A 10,037-nucleotide genomic window follows, 5' to 3' on the forward strand; every position below is an offset into this window, starting at 1 on the left:
AATTTAATATCAAACTGCCAGGTTTTGGTAGAGCACAGCATACCCATAGTCCAGTTCTCATTAGGGAACTGGATTGCTGGCTGACAGTGTTTCACAGAGACCAGATCCATACCTGCCTTTATTTGTGGGCAACCATTTCGATTCAGCCACCAGAGCCGGGATTGGTTCCTGCCTGCTGAGCTCAATTGCCCAAGGGCAAGCACATGGTGACAGCTAGCACATTCCTGTGTCCAACAGAGGTGGCACCACAGCCAGAGGTAATCTGAGACTGGGGCTGTTTCCAAAGAGAGCAGGGACCTCGTGAAAGGGAAAAGCCAGATTAGAGGGGAATCATAATCCTTAACTATGCAGTGACAGTCTGGGAAGAGAGGATTGCTCAAAAACCCCGAGGGTCTTCCCTCAAGAATGATGCTGGCAAGCTGGTGTAGGCTCATGTCTCCATCTTCCTCTCTGGCAGGGGCAAGAAACAGAATTACAGCAAAAAGCAGGGGACAGAAGTTGGCTGTGGGGATGAAACCTCCTAGGTGAGCTCTGTCAGTCAAAGCTCTCCCCAGTTTCACTTGCAGACAGGACCCTAAATACCACTGGAAGAGTGGGCTTCAACCCTCAGTTTGCACAGCCTGGAAGCTGGTCATGCACCCATGCTCTGATGCTGCACTTGCTTGGAATAAGGCAGGCTTGTGGGGCTTTCCAGCACACCAGCTGCATGCTTCACAGCCACATCCCAGCCACAGCTTTGGAGCAGTGGGGAAGGTTCTATCTCATCCTTTCCAGTTCAAATCAGCAGGATTAGTTGTTTATTCAGGAGTCCCTTCCCCCATCAGCAGGCAAAAATAATTATAAATCTTCTTTTTGTATATGCCAGCTAGCAGACAGGATCAGTACACAGAGGGACTCCCTGATTTCTGACATGCCTAAGCCCTCAGACGACTGTGGGGTTTTTGCACCATATGGCTCTATCACTTGACAAAATAGTGCCCTAGATAGGCTGCTTGTTTTCCAGCCTGCCACCAAATTAACTTAGGAGGATGGGCACATACAGCCACAGTTTCTGCATTGTTGCCACAGTTTCTGAGGTCTCCAGACCTATTGCAAGCCACTGTATTTTTGCAGCCCCTCCTGCCCCCCTCCAGGACCAGCTACCAAAGGGATTAAACATGGCATGTTATCTACTGCAGTGGCTTAATCACTAAGCAAAGCACTCATCCCCTGACCACAAGGTCAAGGAATTATCTTCCTGACAGATAACACAGCCAGGGCTTGGAACAAAATGAAGAGCTGAACTGTCATTGCAAGCCCACAGGCCACAGTTTTATTGCTGTTTCTGGGGAAGTAATGCTGCTAAGATGCTGAGGAAGTGCAGCATGACTTTTCTCACCTGCCCCAAACTGTCTTTTGGTGTCAGGGGAAGATAAACACAGCAGAAATGGTATTCAATTTTGGATACATACATTCCCCTCTCTTAAACACCCCTTATTCCAAACCTGTCCCTCTGAGAGCAAGAGGTTTTGATGGTTTGACATTTTTGGCACCTTGTAGTAAAGAGACTGAAGAACTATCTGAGCACTAAGACTGGGCCAAAAGAGAAGTGACCTTGGGGGAAACATACATATCTAGAAATACAGTTTCAGAGGACATAGATTCTATTCATCATTTTCATCAGAAGGTGGGAAGTGCTATTCCTGTGTAAGCTGTCCTGTTGGGGCAGAGCTGCAGGGCCTGCCAGCCCCACAGCTCACTGCACAGCAATGGGCTGCGAGGGGCAAGTCACACCTGGGGGGGAAAATTCTTCACTTGAGATTTAGATGTAGAGAGCCCAGGTCTGCTGCCACCATAAAACTCCTGGCACAGAGAGCTACAAGGCCAGGTTCTTACAGGCACTAGCACAGGGCACTGCTCCCACAGCATGGCTGTGAGTGCCTGGGGACCCTCTGCACAGAGCCAGGCACAATAAGCCACAGCCTCCTGCCTGTGGCTGCAAAGAGCAGCACCTTTACATAAACAGGGGAGGTGTAAACTGAGATTACAGAAACAGGCTGAGAGGATGAGGCTCTCTACCCAAAGCTAGGTAATACAAATAGCCTGCAGCTTGCAGGTGATTTCCTCATGGTCACAGACAGACAGGAATTCCAGAGGAGGAATCCTCCTCTTTACAAAAGTCTAAGTCCTGGAGACTCTGGTTGAAACTACAGTGTGCTAAATCTTCCTTGTTGCACCTTTCAAAAGCAGCTAAGCAATCAAATGAGATCTTCTCACCTCCCTCAGCACATCTTGCCTTTTGCAGTCCAGCTGCTCCTCAAAGGCCCTGGTTTGTCTGTGGAAATTCACACCCTGCCAAGTCCCTGTGCCTTACCTGTGAACAACAAGGGCCACACTGCAGCTCTTCTCCATCTTCCCACCAGGAGATGCTTCCTGCAGTGCTGCTGTGGAATGTGAGAGAAGCAGCTCCCACCTTAAAGCACAAGATTAAGACAGCTTAGCAAATTTCACTAGTTCTTCAGCTATAAATCAAAGATAAAAATCTACTTTAGTTAAGAACATGAAGAGTCTGATTATCTCTGAGATGTCTGTCTCTATTAAGCCTGGTGGATCCTCCAAAGGGCTCACTTAGGTTTTGTGCGTGCTGTTCATTCTGGATATCAGCCCTTTCCCTGCAGCCACCTCCAGCCTGACAGCTAAGGCACAGCAGAGGCACAGGCAGGACTGGCAGGCAGAGTAACCTGCCTACCATGCAAGGGGCCTGGATGAGCTAGCTGCAAATAAAGGTCCTTTTTCCCTCTCTCTTACCTCAGGCAAAGGAGACAACACCCCACAGTGCTCTGTAGAAAACAGCACCACTAGAGCTTCAGATTTTCCACTCAACTGCTGCTCCTTGGCTCCCCTCACTTTCCCACCTGCATTTCTCTGTGCCTTTGGGGAAATCTGATTTTATGTATTTTCTATATTGTTCTTAATTAGGAAAAAATATCTCCTTCCATTAAGTGACTCTCAAGAGCAGAGACAGGGACATGCAGTGAGGACCATCCACCTTACAGTCTGCCAGGGGCCTTCTCCTCAGTGACTCTCCCATGGCCACTGTCCCTGCAGCCCCAGGATCTGCAGAAAGCACAATCCAACCCTCAATATCACTTTGTCCACAGCTGAAAGCTGCACAACCCCTTCAGAAAAACCACATCTTTCTTCTAGAGCATGTGAAGGAAAGGACCCCTTTTAACCACATGGAAATCAAGCACTGCCCTACCAGTCTTGTGTGTGCTTCTCTCCACAGGGATGCAGCTGCAGAGATGGAGCTGTGAAATGCAGCTGAGTATGCAACCCAGAGCTTGTTCTGACCAAGCCACAAGGTGCTCCCCAGAAAGGGAAGTGGCTGCACAGGTTCACCAGGTCAGCTGGGGAATGGCATGAGCTGCTTTCTTCTCCCATGGAGCTCCGGCCTGGCACCTCTACTTACTAGTTTTTCCATTTCATTAAGTTTCACCTCCTCCCTATGAGCAGACTCTAATCATTTCTTCTCTACATTTCTACCATGCTCCAGATGACAGCATGGCCACCAAAAACAGGACTATTTCTTCCAGAGGATTCACCAACCTTCAGCCTCCAAAGGTTACAGCACCTATCCTGGATAACAATTAATCTTCCCCCAAAAATGGTCCATATGTGTTTAGATACAAATAGCTCTTGGAAAATGTATGTAATTAAATATATCTCCTCCAGTAGTAAGTCTAAGAGCCTGGGACAGCAACTACTTTCCTTCTTCTCCCCATTAGTGGTAGCAGATCCTGCCTGCTGTGTGAGATGGGCTCCCTCCCACCCATCACCCTGGTTCCTCTCCTTCCCCTTGCTCAGGCACTGCTGTGTTTGCCAGGTTTCCTTGGGAACTCCTCTGCCTTCTGGCTCTCAGTGCAAGCCAAGCCTTCTAGCCCACATGCTCCCCAGCCAGCTGCTGCTCCTGAGCAGCTCCTGGAGGGTCTGTGCTGGCTGTGTGCAGGAATGTGTTGGTCCAGGCAGCAGTTAATGCAGATGGGGAAATCCCCGGTGTATGCCAGAGATGACATGCTACAGATCCTGTTCCCAAGCCTTTTTTGCCGTAGATTAAGAATGGCACTAAAATTCACTCTGTGATAAATAGGTAAAATGTACTTGTCTGCAGCAAGCAGAAGAGATTAGAGGCTGTTTTCAATAAATCTCTGAAGATTAGGGAGAAAGGAGATTCCATAAAGTAAAATCTGATTTGTCTTTGGCACAGCTGTCTATCTAAAGATGAGTACCCACGTCCCACTTCTGTACAATTCACATTCCTCCACACAGCCTCCAGAAGGTAAGCTGAAGTCATGGCTTTACTGCTGCAACCAGCATCCTTAACATGGCAGGCTGTGCTATCAGGGCTGTGGGGATGGCACATACTGACCCATTTCTCCTTAGAAAGGAGTCAGGATTCATTTCATGTTACCTTGGGAACTCACACCCTGCCATGGCAAACATCACATGGACAGGCAGAGAAAAAGCTGAATATAGTCCTGTCCTACTGTCTTCTGACCTTATACAGCACAGCCTCCTTCTTCCATAATTGATGTCTCCTGCTGCAGAGGCAGCCACATCACCTGATTCTCTGGCTATTCCATTACAGCAGTATTAAGTAGTAAGCAAGCCCATTATTCTGCAAAACAATTCAAATTAATTCAGAGCCTTAAACCAGCAAGTCTTTATAACACCATCTCTCCCTTGCTGCACTGCAGCTACAAGAAGTCAGCAGCTCCATCCCTCCATTTTCCCCATGAGCCCACTGTCTGGGACACACATGCCATCTCCTCCAAGGAAACAGTTTCTTGCATTTTTTTCAGTGACATTCAGAGATACTTAAAACATCCCTGGTGCATGTAAGAGGGATGTCTTTCCAGGGCTCTTAGGATATAGCTGCAGTCTGTTAAATCATGAAATAGGAAAATGCTGAGGAAATTTCTGGCACACCATCTGTCTGACCTGACTTATTTACATGATGCTAGAGCTAGGAAATGCACTAGTTTTATAGCCCTTGTGATTTGAGACTGTTTTTCCAGGGAAAAGCAGCAGCAAGGGAAAGGGCACATCAAGCTTTCTATGTGCTTAGCTTCAGCAACCACATTATCCCCAAGCCTCATGGCCAGCCCCTGCCCCCTGCCCAGCCACAATCACATCCAGGGCAGCTGGGGAGTGCTCAGCCTGTCTTTAGCAGCTCGCTGGAAGACTTGCAAAAGGTGAGGCCACAGTTGACCTGGCAGCTGCAGAGTGGAGGCACAGACGTGTCTCTAATGCAGGATTAAGAGGTTGCTGTCCTTGCCAGGGCTTTCCCTGTGGGTCTGGCAGTGCAGCTACACTAGGGACACAGCCTCCAGGGCCACCTTCAGTTACAAAGCACACCAAGCTTCATCTGAGGGTAAAACTTGCTGGTCTGCTCTCTGCCTCTGAGGAAAAAACTGGAAATTACTTTTGGACAAATCATTTTCAGGGAAAACAATAAAAATTAAAAAAACTGATTATGAAATATTTCTTGGAACAGATGACAAACTCCTCTGAGTGAAGGTCCAGTGGAGGGGACTGGCTCCTCTGCCTGCCCCTGTGAAACACACTGGGACAGGACCTGGCACAAAGACTCCAAAATGGCTCACACTGCATGTCCGAGGTGAGGGACACCCAGCACCCCCTGCCCAGCTCTGTGCCCAATGTGGCCCACAGCCATGTGAGGTGGGCTGTGAAGCAGGGAGGGAAGGTGCCTGGTTAAGAGCCCGGGGTGTTCGCTGCCCATCGCTGTGCGTTTTCTGCATGAAATGCTCGAGTCGGAAAGACTTGGGAGCAGGATGAATAATACTTCTAGACAAGAAGCCAGTGTGATGAAAAAAGCATGAGCAGCTACAAGGGCGTGTCTCACCTCCTTTGCACTCCAAGGAGAGCAGCCCCCCCATCTCCACCATGGCAGAGCTGTCCTCCCACTGCTCCTGGGTGCTGCAAACCCCACCAGGGTGAGGCTGATTTCCTAGCCCCAGCTAGCCAAAGAATAAACAGAAAGCTGAGGGAGCAGCCTGAAGGGGAAGGTGAGGAATAGCCAGCTTTCAATCCTGTTAAAAGCTAGGGAGAGCTGGATAGGCAGATACTCACTGTGTAAAGCAGTATTTGTTTACTAGCTCAGTGATCCTCTTCAAGTACAGACAGGATGGAAACTCCAGCTATGGGCAGTGCACCAGAACCAAGCCCAGAAGGATATTTCAGGTCTGCTCCCTCCTGTCTTCAAGACACTTCATTCCATTGCAGGGTTCTACCCACAACACCTATTCTTTGCTTCCCTGCTAGGACTGTTCTTTCTTTCCCATTCACCTGTTCTCTCTTGCCCTTCTCTGCTTCCCTGGTCTGGGAATGAAGTAGAGCCCACATGCTGCCCCCCTGACAGCCAGGCTGCACTTGGAGCTGAACCAGGTGCTTATAGCAGAGCACTATGGGGGCCAGGATCAGAAGATGCTCCTCTCCCTACAGGAAGGGAATAGAATATCCTCCACCCCTATTCCCAAGTAGCCTTTCCTAAGGCTGGCTCTCTAAATTGCTTCCTCCCATTCTGCTGCTGAAATCCCTGTGGCAAGGTCTGCCTCAGCATGCTGAAATCCTGAGGTGGCAGGAGCAGCTGGAGCTGTGGCATGGGGCTCTCTGCTCCTGGGGGCAGCAGAGCTGCAAGCTGAGCTCATGCCCACTGCCAAGGGGAAGCCACGGGCTCCCATGACATGGAGATGCTGTGAGTGTGTCAAGAGGGATACCATCCACATCCTTTGGGGCATCCAGGTCTGAGAGTGCTCCCTGGATCCACAACCACTGTTTCTGAACAAGGCTACAACTCAGCAGCAGTTGGTCACAGCTGGAAGGATTTTCTGTGTAGCTAGCAGCTATCAAAACTAATTCCATGCCAGCATAAGGAACTAGCCACATGCTACAAGTGGACTAAATGAGCTCATTCCCTTCTAGTTCCTTCAGCATCAGCCAGGGTGAGGGACTAAAATATTTCCTTCTCCAAACAAATCCATTTTCCCTTACTGCAAAGCTTCAAATACAGTGTATCCCATTACTCCCCCTTATCCAAGCTTGATATATATGATAAGCACAATTATTTTACCCATCTGTGATGCCTTTGAATGGCTGAGAATTTTCTGTCCTCATTCTGGAGCCCACGTTCCCCCTACACAGGCAGGAAATATAGTTCTGCCTGCACATTCTTTCTCTTAATATAAAATAATCTCACATTAAACCACACTTGATCTGTATTTGTGTAAGGGAGGAAACCACTGCAAGAGGAATTTAGGAGAAGGAGAAGAGGCAGAAAGAAAAGCAGCCTCCACTGCCATTCCCCACATCCCTTCATGGGTTGCAGCATCCCTCTGAAGTATCACACTCTTGATTAGAGAGGGATCTAGAAGGTTGCTGCTCCAAGTTAGAGGAGTTTCTGAACATCCAAATCCCTTGAGAGTGACAGGAATTTCCAATCTCTTCCAGTCCATGTTTAGATACCCAAAACCTTTCAGCTCCTTTCAGCTCCCCTGAGCAGCCTCTGTGTAAACATAGTTACTTACAAATAGCCATAAGAGTATCCCTGAATCACAGGGATCATATTCCTGCATCATGGGGCATGCCTCACGTGTGGGGAGAAGGAAGAGGGAGGAAAAACTGGGGAGAAGGAAAAAGGGCCTTAGCTGCAGACTCCTCTGAGCACCTTGGGCTGGATTCCTTGGTTGGATTGAGTGAGCTTTTTGCTTACTGGGAAATAGAACAGCTGTCTTCAGGTTATTGAAATGTGCTTGCCATAGCACACACCTTCTATTGGCAGTGCTCCAGCTTTTAGTCACACCTGCTGCACTCCTCCTTTCAATCTCTTTCCTCTTGAAGCCTCCTCATCTTCCTGTCATCTGCAACAAGCATGTGGTGTGCCTTTGGCAGAACCAGGAAAGGAGAAATTAAAACAATGGCTACTCCCAAGCAAGTTACAATCCAATCAATTTCTGGCAATCTTTGCATTAAAAGCCTGCTTTTTCACAAAAGCCACAGCATTGTCACCTTCCTTTATTGCTGGTAAGATTAGTGCACCTAAAAGCACGGCCCATCTCTGCCACCCAGGGACCATGAGTGCTCTGTGAACTGTCCCAAAGACAGTGGTCTGATGAATATGCCATCACCCTGATCATGGCTGTGCTTTCAGCAGTGACTGACACAAGCCTCCAGCCTTACTCCATCTAGGCTGAGAGCCAGAACCTCTTTTGAACAGGGCCTAATTCCACTGCAGGGAATCTGTTTTCTTACACCCACCACAAAGAGTTTGTTTTAAAACCCACTTATTGACATGGAGACATCAAAAGTATTAACTCCTGTTTTGCAGAACTTAGACAAAAAAAGCCCACAACAAAAAACAGAAACTGTTTTCCTCCTGTTGGAGAGGCAGGGGCTGCATCTCCTGTGGGCAGCCACTGACGTGTGGAGGAACAGGGAGGTCTCTCCACCCCAGAATTAATGAAAAAGAAACAAATGAGAAGAGCAGATCTAGGAGAGGACATATTCCACCACTCTTGGGTGATTTCCATGGAGGGGTCTGAGGCAGGGGTGCACTCAAGAAGAACTCAAGGGTAAGCAGAATTCACTTGGTATTTTAAGCAATGCAAAGTTTGCACTTTTCAGGATACAGCAAAATAAGAGCACATGACCCTGCTGAGTTATTTATTGCAACACCTCTGAGTTAGCAAAAGGTGCCTTTGTTACCCCCACAAAATGGCCTTTATCATTTTTCTTTCTCTGAAGTGTCAGACCTGCCAACACTGAAAAAACCCCAAAATCTGTATGTTGGTTCAAGCACTACAGTGCATCATGCAAAGAGCAGGAAGGACTCACAGACCTGATTGAGTACTTGGCTGGATCTTTCTGCATTTTGGCTGTGGAGTTAAGCTTGCAGTGAGAAGTAAGTGTTACTTAATATAGACAAAGGGGTGTTATCTCAATGCACAGAAACACACTGCAGGTTATTCAACAAACCTCACATAGTGGCTGAACTCACAGTGACTATCACCCCAACAGGCCACCTCAGACCCAGCTCTCAGTGGCTCACTACAACAATTCCTGTGCTTTGACCTGTTCAAAGCCACGCTCAGACTAGGTGGGTAAAAAATTGTACACAGACTAGGTGAAAAACTGCAGAGTTGTCCTTGTGCATGGGGAAGATGTCAGAATTAATGCATCCTTCAGAGGCACACCAGCACCAAGGAACAGAGTGTCCTGCCTTGGACAAGGCTTTCAGAGTGTGGGCCACTTTCCCGGGAGCAAACATCTCCTTACCAGATACAACATGAGCCAGCTTCTGTCCCTTTAATAACCACAACAAGTGTTGCACTGAAAAGATGCAAAACAGATTATTCCTATGGAAATCTATCATTTTATTTCCATAGAGATACACTAATATTGCACCAAGTCCTAAGCAGAAAGCCTGCCTACTATCTGGAGCTAAAAAAAAGCCATACTTCATCTCTGAAAACTGCTACCAGCCTGTCACTTGTGTGCCATGCACAGCAATGCACAACAGACACAGCAACCATTTATCCTTTACTATTGACTTCTGACCCTGAGGGCAATTTCCATTTCTTATTCACTTTCTCTGCCTTAGAAGCAGCACAGACTGGGGGAGCAGGACTAGGGCTGCCTTCCTTTCTCTAACATTCACTTCTGTGCAAGAGCAAAGCCTTGGGGCAGTGGGCACTTCAGCAGGAAGAGTAAAACTCCCGCTCCTCCTCTTCACCAGGGACTGAAACAGCCTGTGCATCTTACAATGAGGATGATGTTAGCCCTTAAATCAGTTAATTGAACCTTTAACAGAAACCATCCTTCACACTGCTAAAAGTAGCCAAGGCAATGCAGAGGAGAATCAGCAGGCTTCACATTTGGCAGTGTCTGACAGGAACAAGGAACATCTTCAGAGGGAAAAGAAGTTTCTGACTGTTACCCAGAAGGTGGAGGTGAAGAAAGGTCACAAGGTTTTCAGAGCC

This window comes from Oenanthe melanoleuca, chromosome 5 (assembly GCF_029582105.1).
Source record: "Oenanthe melanoleuca isolate GR-GAL-2019-014 chromosome 5, OMel1.0, whole genome shotgun sequence".
NCBI classification, from domain to species: Eukaryota; Metazoa; Chordata; class Aves; order Passeriformes; family Muscicapidae; genus Oenanthe; species Oenanthe melanoleuca.